Below are 18,380 nucleotides of genomic sequence, written 5' to 3' on the forward strand. Positions count from 1 at the left end.
TGTTGTTGTGTGGTTGCTCACATGTTTTCTTCCCTATCAGACTATGAGTTTCCTGAGAACAGAGGATATCTTATTTTTTATTTTTTGTCTTTCTTTGTATCCCTACCAGTTAGCTGATGGTAAGCACATGGCAGATGCTTAATAAATGCTACTTGACCTACTGGCTGAATAGATGAAGAGACTCAAAGCCATCTTATATGAGGATCATTTGAGGGTACTGGGGTTATACAGACTAAAGAAAAAACTTCAGGGGGGCATTATGGATATACTTGTTTAAGCATTAGAAAGACTGTCATGTGGATGAGAGATTAGACTTACCCTCTTTGCCCCAGGGGGTACAGCTAGGAGCCACAGGCAAAAGTTACAAAGAGAAAAATTTAACCTTGATGTAAGAAATAATTTCCTAACAAAAAGAGTTATTCAGATGAGCTGCAAGGTTCAGTGGGGTTCACCTCACTGGAGATTTTCAAGCAAGGTTTGGATGGCCACTTGTCATGTACAAAATAGATCAGGAATTCTTCACCTTTTTGAGTGTGTCATAGACTCCTTGGGCAGTCTGGTGAAGTCTATGGGCCCTTTCTCAAAATAATGTTTTTAATGCGTATAATAAAATACATAGAATTATGAAGGAACACAATTATATCAAAGTATAGCTATTACTACTTTTTTACAAAAGTTCATGGATCCCAAGATAAGAATCTTTATTGTAGAGGGATTTTTGTTTGTGTGTGGTTTAGACTAAATGGATATCTATGTTCCTTATGTCCCTGAGATTCTGTGATTCTTGGAAGGGAAAATGGGATTCCCTTGAAGGATTCTGCTAGTCACTGCACATATGGGAAGTTGAGTCACTGTCAGGTATAATAGCCAATGATTAGATATGGCCGTCCAGACAGTCTTTCCTTACAGCCAGAGAGGCCTGCTATTGTTGTTTATCCTTCATTTTTGAAGAGGACCAATGACATCACTGGGTGATGTCTTGACCTGCACCTGACTTGGATTTAAGTGAGGCAGAGTTGCACAAAGTTGTCAGTCTCAGTCTCACTCTCTATTCCAGAGTCATTGAAGTCAAATGGCAGGACAAAAGTCAAGATGGACTGGCAGTGGCCCAAGATGCAGTGGATGACTTTGGCATCGTCAATGTCTAACCAAGTTCTAAGTGCCCCATAGCACCTGCTTCAGCCACCTTCATGGCTGTTGGAACAAATTGATCTCATCCACCTATTCCACTGGGGAAGTTTTCACATGCTTGGGGTAGACATCCCACTAACTCACTGATAGGTTTTTGGCCTGTTGGTTACCTTCAATCTGGTTAGCCTGTCTGCCAAGGCAGTTTTTACTAGAGTGTGGCTACATGCTATAGCTTCTTGGAGCCACAGGTGAGAGTTGAATGGCAGGTAGACACCAAAAGTAGATTAACAGCCCTGAACAGGGCTTGGCAAGCCCTCACACCAGGGGTGCTAGTCCTCCTTGAACACCAATAATCTAGGGAAGAGGTGATATGGTCTTGAAATATGGGAGCTTTCGTTAAGATCTACTCAGCAGCATTCTATGTTTCATGTCATTTTGAAAATATTGAGTTCATGCCCCACTGGGAGCTTTATGGTTCTAGTTCTGCTCTAATGCAGGAATAATGGTTTTTCTTAAATGAGAAGAGTTTACGAAAGTTATCAGATAGTTTCACTTGTACCCTTTGAACTTGCAAAGCATTAGTAGGTCTACTTAAAAACCCCAACTCAGAGAAGTCTGCATAAGAGTTTTCATCTGTTGTCCACATTAAATACACATCTTCAGCATATTTTAGTGAGTTCCTTGAGGGTAGTGTTTTCTTTTCTTTTTCTTTCTCTTTTTTTTTTTTGTATTCCTAGCACACTCCTAGCACATAGTAGGTCCCTTATTAATGTTTGTTGACTTGACTTGAATCAGTGAGGAGTCTATAATCAAACCCTCAACATTTTACATTTATGTGAAAAGGCCTATAAATGGTGACCAGAAAAGAAAAATCTTTAAATAACTTCTGTATTCAGGGACCCCTACTTTCAAAAGAACACTGACATTTAAAAATTATAATTCCTTGTAACTTGGTATATCTCTGCGGCTGCTATTTGAGCGATCAGGTGAAGCTATATAGAAAGTGACCCATTAAGAATGGAGGTAGTTGAGTCAGGGTGCCTGCCTGTAACCTCAGTTACTGAGGTGACTGAGGCTGGTGGCTCTCTTGAGTTGTAGAGTTCTCAGTTGCAGTGGGCTCAGTGGATTAGGGATCTATGTGGTTTGGGATTAATATGGTGAATCCCCTGAGACCAGTGGGAGGCCACCAGTTTACCTAAGGAGATATGAACCAGCCCAGTAGGACAAACTTGACAAGCTTTGACAAGATAGAAAGAGAAGAGAAGAGAAGAGACAGAGAGAGAGAGAGAGAGAGAGAGAGAGAGAGAGAGAGAGAGAGAGAGAGACAGAGACAGAGAGACAGAGATGGAGACAGAGACAGAGAGAAAGAGACAGACAGACAGAGAGACAGAGACAGACAGAGACAGAGATAGCGAGCAAGAGAGAGAGACCCTCATAGAGAGATAGAGAGAGAGGGAGAGAAAGAGAGACAGAGACAGATAAAGACACACACAGAGACAGAGAGAAAGACATAGAGATAGGCAGAGACAGAGAGACAGATAGAGGCAGAAAGAGACAGAGAGACAGAAACAGTGACAGACACAGACAGAGAGTGAGAGAGAAAGATAGAGACAGAGATAGAGACATACAGAGACAGAGAGATGTAGAGAGACAGAGACAGAGAGACACAGAGAGAAAGACAGAAAGAGATAGAGAGAGAAACACAGAGAGATAGAGACAGAAACAGAGAGAGTGAGAGAGACAGAGACAAATAGAGACACACAGAGAGACAAATAGAGACAGAGAGATAGAGACAGAGATAGAGACATAAAGACAGAGAGGCAGACACAGAGTCAGAGAGACACAGAAACACAGAGACAGAGACAGAGAAATAGAGAGAGGCAGAGATGGAGACAGAGAGACAGAAAGAGACAGAGACGGAGACCCAGAGACAGAGACAGAGAGAATGGAACAGATAGGAAATGAAATTAAAAAATATGGAAATGAGAATGGAAGGGAAATCAGTACAATTAGCCTTTATGAAATGATGGACTTAAAAGCTAGATTTTTCATGGACCTTTTATTAAGTCTCTGATTGCAGTTTTCTTTCACTCCTTTGGTGACTGTACTATTTTCACTTATTGAGGTTGGTACTGTATTCTAAGTATCTTATTTTTTGAGGCTAATCAAGGATAAAGTGCTTATAGTATATTAAAGTTGAAGGCAATACAGAACCAACCTGCTAAAAAAAAGTGAATAAACAAAAGGAACACAACTTAAATAAAATAAAAACTAGTCATGGGATCAGAGATTTAAAGTTGAGAGGGACTTCAGAGGTCATTGAATCCAGAAATTTTATTTAATTTTATTAATTTTTCAATTAATAAGCATCTATTTTCTTTCCCTCTCACCTCCTACCCAACCTGCATTGAAAAAGAAAAAAAAACCCTGGTGCCAAACATTCATAGTAAGACAAAACAAGATTTGAACTCATGAAGATGAATCTTCCTGACTCCAGGCCCAGCACTCTATCCACTGCACCACCTAGAAAAAGCATTTATTTAAGCACTTAGTATCTGGCCTCAGACATTTACTAGCTGTTTGACACTGGGCAAGTCACTTACCCCTGTTTGCCTCAGTTTTCCCATCTGTAAAATAGGCTGGAGAAGGAAATGGCAAACCACTCCAGTATCTTTGCCAAGAAAATCCCCAAAAGAGTCATGAAGAATTGGACATGACTAAAAAATGACCAAAACAACAACAAATGTGCAAAGTACTTTGTTAAGTGCAGTTCTTTCACGAAGAATCAATCATTGCCGGTATTTAACCTTGGTATGATTTTGTGAACGGATACAAACAGAAAAGTGAAACAGCTGCTGCTCTCAAGGAAGCGATATTCTAGTAGGAGAACACAACATACATGGAAGGATCTCAGCTGTAAATCAGTAGGAAAGGTGTCATGGTCCTTTAGGTACAGTGGCAAAGCAGATTGCAAAGCATCTTCTCTAACGTCATTCCCACCGATGAAATCATATATCAGAAAGGTGATGCAGTGGCTAGTATTGGCCTTAGAGTCAGGAATCCTGCCTTAGACGTTTGCTTGCTTTGTGTTCCTGGTCAAGTCAAAAAGTGTACTGACTATACTTTTTATTATGAAAATATTCAGAAACCATCCAAATGATCTTGGGGTCAAGTAACATACAGTTAATATATAAGGGTTTTTTGTTTCATGTGGATTGATGGATTATTTATCTATTGCAGGCACAGAAATACTGAGCCTGATGGACAGTTTAGCACTTTGTTCTTCTGACTATTTGGTTTGATGAAGTAGTGATAATATCCCTACTCAGAGATCAGTTGAACAGTTATTAAATGCTTCTGACTTCATCAGTGAAAAAGAATTAGATAAAAAGAAAGGAATCTTGCATTATGATGCTCTAAATCTTCCTGAAGCTTTCCGGGTAAAACTTTGGTTTGTTTCTGGTGATAGTAGTGGCCTAGCTACAATGGCCAATTAGTAAAGTAGCTCTTTGTTCCATGGATTGAACTTAGAAAGTATATGCCCCTGCATTTGAACTAGGATCATCCCTCAGGGTAAACCACGGTGGGATCCCTCCCATCCCCACATGTATATGTTTTTTCAGTTAAAATGACCATCAAGAGTAGAATATCACAAAGGGCCAAGAGGATTTGTGTGTGGGAAAAAGGGGTAATTGTCAGCTGGCCAGTTCTAGTCTCCTTATTTCTCTTCCATGACAGACTTTCCTAGCTATTACCTCCAGATTTTGTACAGATGAGTCATTGGTCTTTTTCTTTCCTTTCCTTTCCTTTTCCTTTCTTTTCTTTTTCACCTAATTTCATTTTTCTTTCTTTTTTTCTCTTTTTCTTCTTTCTTCAAAAACCTTTTCTTTTCCTCATCTCCCTGTAGTTCTAGGCCCTTGAGGGTTACAATCATCCTGATTTGAAGTACCCTAGGTGACTCCAGACTCAAGAATCAGGCTGCTTCCATATTACTTAAATACAGAACATATTTAGATGGGAAACTGATTACAGATATAAAAATACAAATTTACAAAAGAGATAAACTAGTGGGAAATTACTTCCATTACAAAAGGATTATTGTTGGCTTAACATGATCATTTAATGATGAATTTCATTAAAATCAAAATTTAAGATTTGAATAGAGCTTCCCTCCCATAATTCATTTTAAATGAGGATTTATAAAACAGATCTAACCAGTCTTTCATAATAACATTTACAGAATAAACAAAAAGTTGTAGTAGCCATAAAAGTAAGAAATGATCCATATCTCTAGCCTAAAAGAAGTGTGAAGAGTGGGCTCAAAGAAAGTTTACTGTTAATAGTTTTAAGGTTGTCCACAGCAGTCACATGGCTGTATTTCTGGCTCTTAGTGGGATCAAGGGCATAAGAGAATAGATATGGAAAAGAATAATTATATTGGTAATTGAAGATGGAACTAATACAAATTTTGTGGAACATGGTATTTCTGTGGGCCTAAGGATGTGTTAAAACTATAAAGGAACAAAACCAAACCAAACCAAACCAAAAACAACCTAAAACTACCCAGGAGCTAAAGTATTAAGTCCACCAGCTGCAATTGATATTGAGGTATGAATTTACTGGTGTGGGAATTCCTTTTGCCAGTGCAGTGAGATGACTTCTCATTCTTATCTGTGTCTTTTTATACCTCCTCCATAGAGTAACCACTTAATGTGCTAGAAGCCAGCCTTTATTTCTTTAATATTGCAGGAGACAATGTGACCCTTGGGTTGTCCATCTACTGTCTCATTCTTGTTATGGAGGCAACTACATGGTGCAGTAGCTTGAGGGCTGGACCTGGAGTCAGGACAGCCTCAGTTCAAATCTAGCCTCAGGTGTGTGACCCTAGACAAGTCACTTAGCCTCTCTCTGCCTGAGTTTCCTCATCTGCTTCCAGGAGTTGCAAGGTAATGTCTGTAAAGTAATTTGCAAACCTTAGAGTAATATATAAATGGTAGGTATTTTTATATGACCAATCCATTTCAGTTTCCAATCATTGAAACCTTAATGTGAGTTGGCTGATCTGGTAACCTAATAACTTAGATGATCTAGATATGATATTCTGAATGAATTGTAGTTTTGAAAGGGAGTTTTGGCATTTTCTTTGGTGTTCCCAGTGTTTAATAAATGCTAGTTGACTGACTTACACTTCCCATACAAACACCAAATCTTGTTGATTCTTCCTCTCCAATATCTCATGCGCCTGTTTCCTTTTCTCTACTCATACTGCAACTCCAGGTATCTTAGGACCTCATTATCTCTTAGCCTGGACTATTGCCAAAATCTCCTAATTGGCTTCCGTGCATCTGGCCTTTCTCCTGTCCAGTCTGTCTTTGACCCAGCTGCCAAATTGATGTTCCTAAAGCACACGCCCTGCTTGAGAAATTTTAGTGGACTCTAGGATTAAAAATCAGAACATAAAACAAGCTTTCCTTTCCTTTCCTTTCCTTTCCTTTCCTTTCCTTTCCTTTCCTTTCCTTTCCTTTCCTTTCCTTTCCTTTCCTTTCCTTTCCTTTCCTTTCCTTTCCTTTCCTTTCCTTTCCTTTCCTTTCCTTTCCTTTCCTTTCCTTTCCTTTCCTTTCCTTTCCTTTCCTTTCCTTTCCTTTCCTTTCCTTTCCTTTCCTTTCCTTTCCTTTCCTTTCCTTTCCTTTCCTTTCCTTTCCCATGTATAACCTTTTAGGAGCAGCTGGTTGCACAGTGGGCCTAGGATCACCAGGTCTGGTGGTCAGGAAGAACTGCAATCCAGCTTCAGATACTTACTGGCTGTGTGACCCTGGGCAAGTTTGCCTCAGTTTCCTCAACTTTAAAATTGGAATAATAATCACATTTACTTCTCAGGGTTGTTGTAAGGATCAAATGAGATATTTACAAAGTGCTTATCACAGTGTCTGACACATTGTAGGAAATACATGCACACATCCATGCATATAGGTATGTATGCATGTGTAGACACATACAACACACATCCACATCTATGTATACACACACGTGTATATGTATGTGTATGTGTGCATATGTGCATATGTGTATATACATGCATACAAACATATATCCTCCCTTTCCCCTCTCCCAATCTAGCTCAAAACCTGTCTTTACAGGGTAGTAATACATCCTTCTCTTCCAGTTCCTGCCCTCTGGCCTTCCCCTCTCTTATCCCTGCCCATTCTCCCCATACACTGCATTCCAGCCAAACTAGTCCACTTGGCACTCTCCAAGAATAGAAAGCTCTCCCTCCTGACCTGGAGGCTCAGATAAAGTGCCACCTTTTATAAAAGACTGACTGCCCCAGGTGTTGGTGCTCCAGACTGAAATTATTTTGTATTTATTGAATTTTTATTTTGGTGATAAACTATCCTAGTGGATAGAAAAATGGCCTCAGAATCATGAATCAATCAATTGGTGAGTCACATCAATTCAAGAAGCATTTATTAAGCTTAACTATGTGCCAGGCACTGTTCTAAGTGCTGAGAATACAAATAAGAAGAAAGACAGTCTCTGCCCTCCAGGAGCTTGGATTCTAATGGGGGAAGACAACACATAAAAAGGGAGGCAGGGAAGAAATGAAGGTATTTCTACCAAGATATTGTAGAGAAAGTCCAGGAGAGTCAGGAGGGTAGCCTGGAGATGAATGAAGACACAATTGCCCTTGGGCCTCCATTTTAAAATGGAGGTCCTGGAGGAACCAGACAATGAGAGGGAGGGGGGCAGAAAGCAGACTGTTCCCAGTATGTGAAGTTCAAGTCTGGAGTCGAGCTTCCAGGATAAGAGGTTTCTGGGGGTGTTATACTCTGGGTGGAGTAGGAGTATAGTCTAGAAAGGAATGTCAGACAACAAACATTTATTAAGTGCTATGGGCCAGGCATTCTGTTAAGTAATGGGGATACAAAGAAAGGCAAAAACATGGTCCTTGTTTCCAAGGGGTTCATATTCTAATGGCAGAGACAGCACGCAAACAACTCTGTACATACAAGAGCCATACAGCGTAAATGAAAGATAACCTCAGAGGCAAGGGGCTGGAGTGAGGGTGAAAGGGAACATAAGAAAAGTCTCACATGGAGAACGGACTTTGAGCTATGACTTGAAGGAAGCCAAGGAAGTGAGGGGTCAGAGGTGAATAGGAAAAGCATTACAGGCCAGGTGGTAAAGGGTTTTAAGCATGAAAGAGGATTTCCTGTTTGGTCCTGGAGGTAATAGAAAGCCATTGGATTTTATTGAATAGGTGGTGACACGATCAGATCTGTGCTTTAGGAAAATCACTTTGGAAGGCAAGTAGATGATGAACTGGAGTAGGGACCGAGGAGAGATGGGGTGGGGAAACCAAATGCAAAGCTATTGCAATACTCAGATGAGAGGTGAAGAGGGTTTGTACCAGGGTGGCATGTGAGAGAAAGAGCCATATGTGAGAAATGTTGTGAAGGAAGAAATGACATGATTCGACAACTGTCATGCAAGATGAGTGCAAATCAATTAATAGTAATGTATTAAGCTCCTTATGTTAAGCCCTGGAAGTTGAGGAGTTGAGGATGCCACTAATTGATTTAAGATATCAGGGGTTTCCTGATATAGATGAAATCATAGGTCCAGTCTAAGTATTTCATTTTGTTATTTCTGTACTACTTGTTTTACTCCCAATAGAATGTAAATTCCATGAGGCCAGGCCCTGTTTCATTTTTCTTTGTATCTTCAGTGCCTAGTACAATGCCTGGTACATAGTAGGTATCACTCGATAAAGAAAATCTAGCGGCTATGCAAATAAATAGCGCCTGCCACCTCACTGTATCCCTGTCCCATCAGTTCTTCAGAAAAATTATCAGGATAGTCCAGTGAGCTTTCAGGAATTGAAACTCATATCCACTTACTCATGAGTTTATTCATCTGGGAGTTTATGACAAATGGGGAGAAGCTGAATTCCATCTTGCTAGACAGGATCTCGGATTGAAGAACCCCTTCATGCAACCCAAGACAGCAGTGATGGGGCATCCACTCTAAGCATGACATCAGTGCAGTGAGATCCCAGGAGCAGAGTGGCCAGTCAGATTGTCTAAGTAGGAAAGAACCATCCTGGGTCAGCCATGGGGCAAGTCCAAGTGCCAGTGCCCATCCGTAATACCTGTGAATGTCTCTTGAACTTGCAACCTGAGAGAGACCGAGACCATAAACAGACTAATGAATGAATGAATGAATAAACAAACAGCAAATTGACTGGGCAGCCCTTAGACTTGATGAGGGCCTCCAGCTGGGAACCTACATGGATTGGCCCTGGAAAGAACTTTTTTTTAATATATAAATTTATTTATTTTTAGTTTTTAACATTTACTTCCACAAGATTTTGAATTCCATATTTTCACCCCATCTTGCCCCTCCCCCACCCCAAGATGGCATGCATTCTGAATACTCCTTCCCCTAGTCTTCCCTCCCTTCTGTCTTTCCCCTCTCCTTTCTCTTATCCCCTTCCCCTTCTATTTTCTTGTAGGGCAGGATAGATTTCTGTACCTCATTTCCTGTATTTCTTATTTCCCAGTTACATGTGGAAACATTTTTTTTAAACATGTGTTTTTAAAACTTTGGGTTCCAGCTCTCCCCAGGCATCCTTGTGCGAGTGACATCGTCTTTAAGCCCCATGTGGCAGTCCCTGAAGCATCTTCGAGATGCCCAGGGAAGACAGGGCTACCTGGAAATCCAGTTGCTTCCTAAGATCAACCAACTTTTGGATGATTATCCAAAATGCTTCATTGTGGGAGCAGACAATGTGGGCTCCAAGCAGATGCAGCAGATCCAGATGTCCCTCCGTGGGAAGGCCATAGTGTCGATGGGAAAAAACACCATGATGCGCAAAGCCATTTGTGGACATCTGGAGAACAACCCTGCCTTAAAGAAACTGCTGCCTCATATTCAGGGGAATGTGGGCTTTGTGTTCACTAAGGAAGATCTGATGGAGATTAGGGACATGCTTCTGGCCAATAAGGTGCCAGCTGCTGCCCGTGCTAGTGCCATTGCCCCCTGTGATGTTACCGTGCCAGCCCAGAACACTGGTCTGGGTCCCAGGAAGACTTCCTTCTTCCAGGCTCTGAGCATCACCACCAAGATTTCCAGGGGCACCATTGAAATCTTGAGTGATGTGCAGCTGATTAAGGCTAGAGACAAAGTGGGTGCCAGCAAGGCCACCTTGTTGAACATGCTGAACATCTCCCCCTTCTCCTTTGGGCTGATCATTCAGCAGGTGTTTGACGATGGCAGCATCTACAACCCTGAAGTGCTGGACATCACGGAGGAGACTTTGCACCTTCAGTTCTTAGAGGGTGTTCGACATATTGCCAGCGTCTGTCTGCAGATTGGCTACCCGACTGTTGCCTCAGTACCCCACTCAATCATCAATGGGTACAAGTGGGTCTTGGCTGTAGCTATGGAGACTGAGTACACCTTCCCACTTGCTGAAAAGGTGAAGGCCTTCCTAGCCGACCCTTCGGCTGCTGCTCCAGCTGCTGCTGCACCTGCTGCCGCTGCTCCTGCCAAGGTGGAAACCAAGGAAGAATCGGAGGAGTCTGATGAAGATATGGGATTTGGTCTATTTGATTAGCCCACAGGAAACAATTATCTCAGCCAGTTTATTTGTGAAACAAAGAAATAAAAGTGCTCATTTAAAAAAAACAACTTTGGGTTCCAAATTTTCTCCTTTCCTCCCACCCCACCCACCCTCATTGAAAAGGCAAGCAAGTCAATACAGGCCGTACATGTGCAGTTATGCAAAACACTTCTAGAGTACACATGTTGTGAAAAACTAACTCTATTTCCCTTAAGCCTGTCCTGCCCCCCCCATTTATTCTATTCTTTCTTTTGACCCTGTCCCTCCTCAGAAGTACTTCCTTCTGATTATCCCTTTCCCAATCTGCCCTTCTCTCTATCATCCCTCTGCCTGGAAAGAACTTTTTAAAGAGATGCCTTATGAAATTCCTACCCTGGGCCCTTGAGAAGCATCCTAGAATCCAATTCAGTCGAAGTCAACAAGTGTTTATTTAGCACTTACAATATTTGTTGTTTCCACCTTTGTAATATCTCTTGTATGTGTTGCCCTTTCTTCTCACACAGCCATCTTAGTTCAGGCCCTCATCATTGCTCATCTGGACTACTTCAATAGCTTGCTAACTGATTTCCCTGCCTCTAGTCTCTTCCTCCTCCAATCCATTTTCTTCTCAATTACCAAAGTGATTTTTCTAAGTCTAGGTCTGACCGTGTCTCTTCCCTGCTCACTGAGCAGCCTCTTACCTTTCTCATCTTCTTGTGTCTTAGTGCCCACACTATACCATCTGGCTATACTGGCCTGCTTACAGTTCCTGGAACACAACATTCCAATTCTCATTTCCGTGCCTTCCTGTCGGCTGTGTCCCATGCCTGGAATGTTCTTTTTTTGTGTGCCTGGAAGGCTTGGTCTCCTAACTTTACCTCCTATTCTGATGCATCTCAAAGTCAGATTTTAGTAAGAGGACTTCCACGTCATTTGCTAATGCCTTCCCTTTCAGACTGTGCTCACCTTCTCTGTATATATCTTGTATATACCTCATAATTCCCACATCATCTCCTCCATTACAGTATATGTTCCTTGAGACCAGAAATTGTTTCCTGCCTTAATTTGTATCTGCAGCTAATAGAGTGCCTGGCATATAGTAAGCACTAAATAAATGCATGTTGACCAGTTGACTGCAGTGGGAATACAAAGGTAAAAATAAAATAGTCCCTGCCCTAAAGGAACATACATTCTATAGTAAACAGATTAGTCAATACAAAGTACATACAAGATTATGTGAAGGAATAGCAAAACAGAGGCTGCCTCACAACCAGGACAATCAGGAAAGGCCTCATGAAGGAGGCCTTTTGAAAAAAAAGTTTTGAAGAAGGTAGAGATTCTATAAGGTGGAGGCAAAGGAAGTATGCTATGCAGACACAGGGATAAGGGACAAAAAGGCAACATAATATGTCCCATGTGGTGAATTAGCAGGTCAGTTTGGCTGGAATTAAGAAAGTGTGAAAGAATAATACAAAATAAAACTGGAAAGGTAGGTTGGAACTATGTTGTGGAGAGCCTTGAAGGCCAAGCTGAAGATTTTGTGTGTGTGTGAGGGGGTGTATCAAGCACTGATTGGATAATTCCACCCTCAGCATAGCAACAACCACCAATGTTACTTATATTTTATGGTAGAAGAAATAAGGAGCCTCGGAATATTCCTGAGCAGGCTAAGTGACGTGGTCAGCCTGAGTTTTAGTAATGAGTTTGCAGGATATATTTATTGGAAAGGAAAGAAGCTAGAAGTATGAGGTTATTACAATCAGGAAGGAAAGGAGGGAGGAAAGAAGCAAGCTTCTTTTTTTTTTCTTTTTTAAAAACTAATTTTTTTTTTAGTTTTCAACATTCACTCCCATAAGCTTTTGAGTTTTAAATTTTCTCCCCCTCCCTCCCTGCCTCTCTCACCAAGACAGCATGCAGTCTGATATAGGCTTTACATAAACATTCCTATTAAACATATTTTCACATTGGTCAGGTTGTAAAGAAGAATTAGAACCAATAGGAGGAACCACAAGAAAGAAGAAACAAAACAAACCAGAGGAGGGGAAAAAAGAGCAAATAGTATGAAGAAGCAAGCTTATTAAGCAACTGTTTGCCAGGCATTGTGCTAAGCACTTCACAAATATTATTTTATCTAATCTCACAAAACAGTTCTGGGAGGTAGGTGCTATTACTATCTCTCTTTTACAAGTAAGGAAAATGCAACAGATAGGAGCTAACTTAGGTGGTGCTGTGGATAAGCAGGGGCTGGAGTCAGGAAGACTCAAGTTCAGATACAACCTAACATTGACTAACTGTGTGACCCTGGACAAATCACTTAACCTCTGTTTGCTCAGTTTCCTCAACTGTAAAATGGGAATATTAGCACCCACCCTGCAGAGTTATGTGATGATGAAATGAGATAATATTTGTAAAGCACATGGCACAATGCCTGACACAAAGTAAGTGCTATATAAATGTTTATTCCTTGATATTCTGGCTGCCCCCCACCCCCACCCCCCAGCCACTTTAAGGAACTTGCCTAGTGTCACACAGCCAGTAAGCATCTGAGTAGAATTTGAACCCAGGTCTTCCTGCCTCCAGGCCTACCACTTTATCAATGATACCACTTAGTTGCCACCTATCCAGATGAGATTCCTTGAAGGCCTGGACTAGGGTGGAGAGGATGTTTGAGTAAAGAGGAAAAAGATGTTAGAGATTGTGGAGGCAAAATCAAGAAGACTTGACAGCTGATTTGATATGGGAGGTGAGGGAGTGTTTAGGTAGGGGTGGAGAACCTTCCACCTAGAGGCCACATGTGGCCCTCTAGGTCCTCATGTTTGGCCCTTTGACTGGATCCAAACTTCACAGAACAAATCCTTTCGGAAGAACCTAGAGGGCCACATGTGGTCTTGAGGCCACAGGTTCCCCATCCCTGGTTTAAACTTTCTTTTTTTTTTGGTGAGGCAATCGGGGTTAAGTGACTTGCCCAAGGTCACACAACTAGTAAGTGTCAAATGTCAGAGGCCATATTTGAACTCAGGTTCTCCTGACTCCAGAGCCAGTGCTCTATCCACTGTGCCACCTAGCTGCCTTCATGACTTTAGAGTATAGGAAGCCTCTGACATTGTGAAGCTGAGTGACAGGAAGTATGGTGGTGCCTTCAACAGAAATGAGGAAATTTAGTGGAGGCATGGCTTTGGGAAGATGAGTTCTGTTTTGGTCCTATTTGAAGCTGAGATGCCTATAGGATGCTTAGCAAGATGGTTGGTAATGTGGGACTAGAGCTCAGGAGAGAAATTAGGATTAGATAGATCTGAAAATCAATTGCACATAACTGATAACTAGATCCATGGAAGTTGGTGAATTCAGCAAAGTATATCTAAAGAAGAAAGAAGAGAGTCCAGGAGAGAGCCTTAGCGAAGGTCCACTAAGTGGACAGAAGTAGGATGATTATGCAGTAGAGATTGAAAAGAAATGGTCGGACAATTAGGTGGCTGTTGTTGTTTGTCCTCCGATCTCCAAGAGGAGCGTGGCATTAGGAAGGGTATGACATGACTTGCACATGAATTGGATTTAAGTGAGGGAGGGCTGTTCAAAGCCTGACTCTCTCCTCCAGAGCCCTCTGGGTCCAGTTGCAAGATATAGATCAGGATGACTGGCCAGACAATTAGAAAGAAAACCAGGAAAAGAGTGGTGTTATGGAAGCTAAGAGGGCGGTGTCCAGGAGAAGGCGGTGGGTGGTGGAAGACAACTGTAGATATTAAGTAGAATAGGGACTGAGAAAAGTCCATTGGATTTAGCAGTAACCTTGGAGAAAGCAGTTTCAGTCAAATAGTGGCTGTTAGCTTAGAAGCCAGATTGCAAGGAATTAAGAAGACAGTGGGAGAAGAGGAAATGGGGAACATGAATATAGATAACCCTTTTGAGGGAGTAAGGCAGTGAAAGATAGAATATGTTAGTAGGAGGGAATTGCATAGTCAAATGAAGGTTGTTGGGGTTTTTTTTTAAGTGTAGGGTATGTATGTAGGTATGTGTGTGCATGTTGCCTATGTGGGTTATGTGTGTCTACATGGATCTCACTAGGTCTGATTCTCACAGAGGTATGAACAGATATCTCTAGAGTCTCCTCTAGGGTCACCCTTCTCTAAGACAAATTTTGATTCCTGTTAGGAAGAGCAGGAGATTGGAGTCATAAGGCTGGGCACTCTGCTCTCCTCAGAGAGGGGGTACTAGACTACAATTATATCTGTTTAGCCCCTTAAATATTATTAGTTTAGGGAAAATAATTTTTAGCTTCAAGCCACTCTCTTGATCATTATCCTTCCCACCAAATACCAGTTACACAAAGACCCATCACACATAGCAAATAAACCTATTTGTCCAAGTGGATAGCAAACAGAATCATACCAGCCAATACACAGAATGAATGAACTCTTCGATGGGGAGTGAGAACTCAGCTCCACCATACGAAAATCTGTCATCTAACCCAAGGGGAAATTCCCCAAGCTTTCTAGTGTGGTAAGGTGGGAATAGAGATATGATTATTAGTTTCTTAGCCTCTCTCTAAAGAGGACCTGGAACCATATATTTCCTCTCTTGAAGCTGGAAGCCAGAACAATAAGGATCTTTCCTCTTTCAAAGCTTATGCTAGAGCTCTGCTCTGCAGAGCCAGACTCATCAATCTCCACCAAAGAGGAGAATCTTATGCAAATGGGCTTGAGTACCAGGTTACATTAAGTCGAGGACTTCTGTAGGTGGTTGGAAAGGAGTCATTGGCTAAAGAGAGATTGAATAAGAGAGGGAATGATTGAAGGGAAAAGTTCTCAGAGGAGAATAGAAGGAATTGAATCAAGAACACCCTGGTAAGAAAAAGGGCCATCTCTTCATAATAGACTGGAACAAAGGAGGAAAGAATGGAAAGGCTGCTAGGCCTCACTGTCCCTTTAAAAAGCAGCTATACACAGATCCAGCATGAAAGGATGATACACTTCCAGCAAGCATTAGTATGGCAAGCTGTGGTTGAGTTGATAGCTTGGCTTCTGTCTTCATCTGGCTTCCCTGACACTTCACTCTTGGCCTGGCTTCTAATCATGACTACCTACTTCTGTGAAATCATTCTGGATCCCACCCTGTCTTTCCTCCTTCTGCTGTCACTGGTGGGGTGATAGTAACTCCTCTTTCCAACTCTTCCACTTTGTTGCTCAGTCTCTGATGTTTTTCATGATTTTGCAATCTCTATTCCTGATTTCCAATGGAATAGCTTTATCTTTAAAATCAGCCACTGATGTTGACAGTGGATGGCTTGAAAATTAGCAGACAGTGTATGTACCTTCAAGCAGCACAAGGGCATGTGACACATGGGCTGAAGAAAGAGAAGGGTAGTAAAAACAAATATTGCCTACTTCTCAATTTTGCCTAAGGCTGGCCCAATTACATTTAAATAAACCTAAGGAGTTAAGAATCAGGGTTGTAAAAAGAAGAAAAAACCTCTTTCCTGAAGGTACTCAATGCCAAAATAAAATACAGGAGACAAGACTGTTACATAAGTGCACTGTGACTTCAAAAGGAAACTGTGAAAATAAGTATGTTGGTAGCTGTCCAGCAGTACTCAACAGATTTCGAAGTACGGGCTCATCAGGAGACTTCCAAGTACTATGTATAGCTCACTCAAAGCAGGTTTTTCAAGCTGTCACAGTATACTCTTCCAGTAAAAATATAGCAAACAGATAATAATTATTACTACTAATAATACATTATTATTATTATTTCTAGAGTACTTTTGTAGATAGGAAACCTTACAAAATTAGTTTTAAAGGAAGACTTCTCAACACTTCAGACAGCTCCCATGGTGTTGAGCTAATTCTTCATATCAAGCCCTAGACTTTGTCAGTTCTGTAAGGTGTATGTATATGTGGTATATGTATACATAATACACACATGTACATATATATTTTTTACACATGTTTTTACATATACAGTTTTACACACAGACTGTCTCCTCAAGTAGATTTAAAATTTATTTTAATGCAATGGCCATATTTTATATGTTGTTATAGTCCCCAAAAGCATTTAGAAAGTCTTGTGCAAAGTAACTGCTTCCCCCCCCTCCAAAAAAAAATATGACTGATGGATTGCAGGCAGCCATCCTGGCTTTCAAATACAAAATAAGAACTTAATATCATTTTAACTAATGGTTATCACATCACCCTCCCCAATCAAAAAACCTACAATGACAGTTTATTTCCTTATTGATCTTATGGATTAAATCTAAACACTTCAGGCTGGCAGTCAAGCCTCTATATCAACTAGCCCCTGGTTACCACTTTAGACATCTCTTTTCAATACTTGGCAACAAAACTTCCCTCTAATCCAGGCATTATGGATGTCTTATTAAGGCCCTGGGCTTATTTCTTCCCCTATATTATTACTTATTTTTTTACTTTGTTGCTTTCTGCCAATACTTCAAGGACTACCACAAGCTTCACCCCCAATACTGACTAAAAGCCACAATGAACCTTTTCTTACCTAATTCATTCCTAATGGCTTATATATTTATTTAAAAATATTTGTCAAATGCCTACCCCACTTAATAGCAGAGCATCATAGGAGACCTATTGGAAGATGCAACATTTGTTTATTTATTCATTCATTCATTCATTTATTTTTGAGGAAATTGGGGTCATCCCACAATTAGTAAGTAAATTGGGGTCATCACACAGTTAGTAAGCATCTGAGACTGGATTTGAACTCAGATCCTCCTGACTCCAGGGCCATTGCTTTATCTACTGTGCCACCTAGCTGCCCCTCCCCCACCATGGCTTATTTTAAAAGTTTATTTTTCTTTTGAACAATTCTGGAGTCTCTTGATATTGCATTATCTCATGTGAGTCTGCAGGATTCTCTCTTTCATAGGGTTATTTTGGTTCAATTTTCTTCATATTAGAATACTTGTTAAATGTATTCTGATTTTTCTTTGAGGTCTTATTCATTCTTTTGTTTTTATGACTCTCTCTGTTGGTTATGTGCTTATGAACTAGGCTTTTATTCAGGCTTTTTCTCTGGAATGATTTTCTTTCAGCCATCTTTTTGTATTCCTAGTCATTTGGGTCTGGGGTCCCTCCTCATTTTTTGGCTCCTCTTCCTTGCTCTGCTGTACAGACTTCTTTCCCCCATCCTCAAACCTTCGACGGGGCTGTGGCATCCCTCGCCTCCTTACATAGGGGAATATGAAGAGAGAACCTGAGTAAACTCTGTGGGGAAGAGAAGTAGTCTCATTTCCTTCTCCATTAGGCATCAACACTACCCTCTAGCTTGTCTTCTGCTCTGTCCCAGTCTTCCACCCTTCTTTCCCCTCTAGGGACTGTCTTTTAACTTTGGGTGGGTGGGCAGAATCAGTGTTGGCTGCCTTTTGTGGAGTAAAGAGTTGGGGAGTTCAGACAGAGTCACTGCTATGAGGAATCCTTTTGCTTGTGCCTATGGTAGCCAGCATTTGGAGTGCACTGGGTATAGGGATGCTGAATTGTAGCTCGAAGTATTTATTAAGCTCTCCATTATTGAGGTTTTTTACTTTGTTTGGAGTTTGATCTTCTTAACTTGTGGATTCAGCTGTAACTATACTTGGGTCATAATTTCTTTTTCTGAGGTTGTTAGGGTGCTTCAGGTAATGGAA

The 18,380-nt window shown here is 41.1% G+C and overlaps 1 pseudogene; it reads left to right on the forward strand.

Annotated features, from left to right (window-relative positions):
* Nucleotides 1-9,745: 9,745 nt before the first annotated feature.
* LOC110211617 (large ribosomal subunit protein uL10 pseudogene) lies at nucleotides 9,746-10,821 on the forward strand (annotated as a pseudogene).
* The last annotated feature ends 7,559 nt before the right edge of the window (nucleotides 10,822-18,380 follow it).

Source organism: Phascolarctos cinereus, unplaced genomic scaffold, assembly GCF_003287225.1.
Source record: "Phascolarctos cinereus isolate Bilbo 61053 unplaced genomic scaffold, phaCin_HiC Scaffold_726;HRSCAF=1367, whole genome shotgun sequence".
NCBI classification, from domain to species: Eukaryota; Metazoa; Chordata; class Mammalia; order Diprotodontia; family Phascolarctidae; genus Phascolarctos; species Phascolarctos cinereus.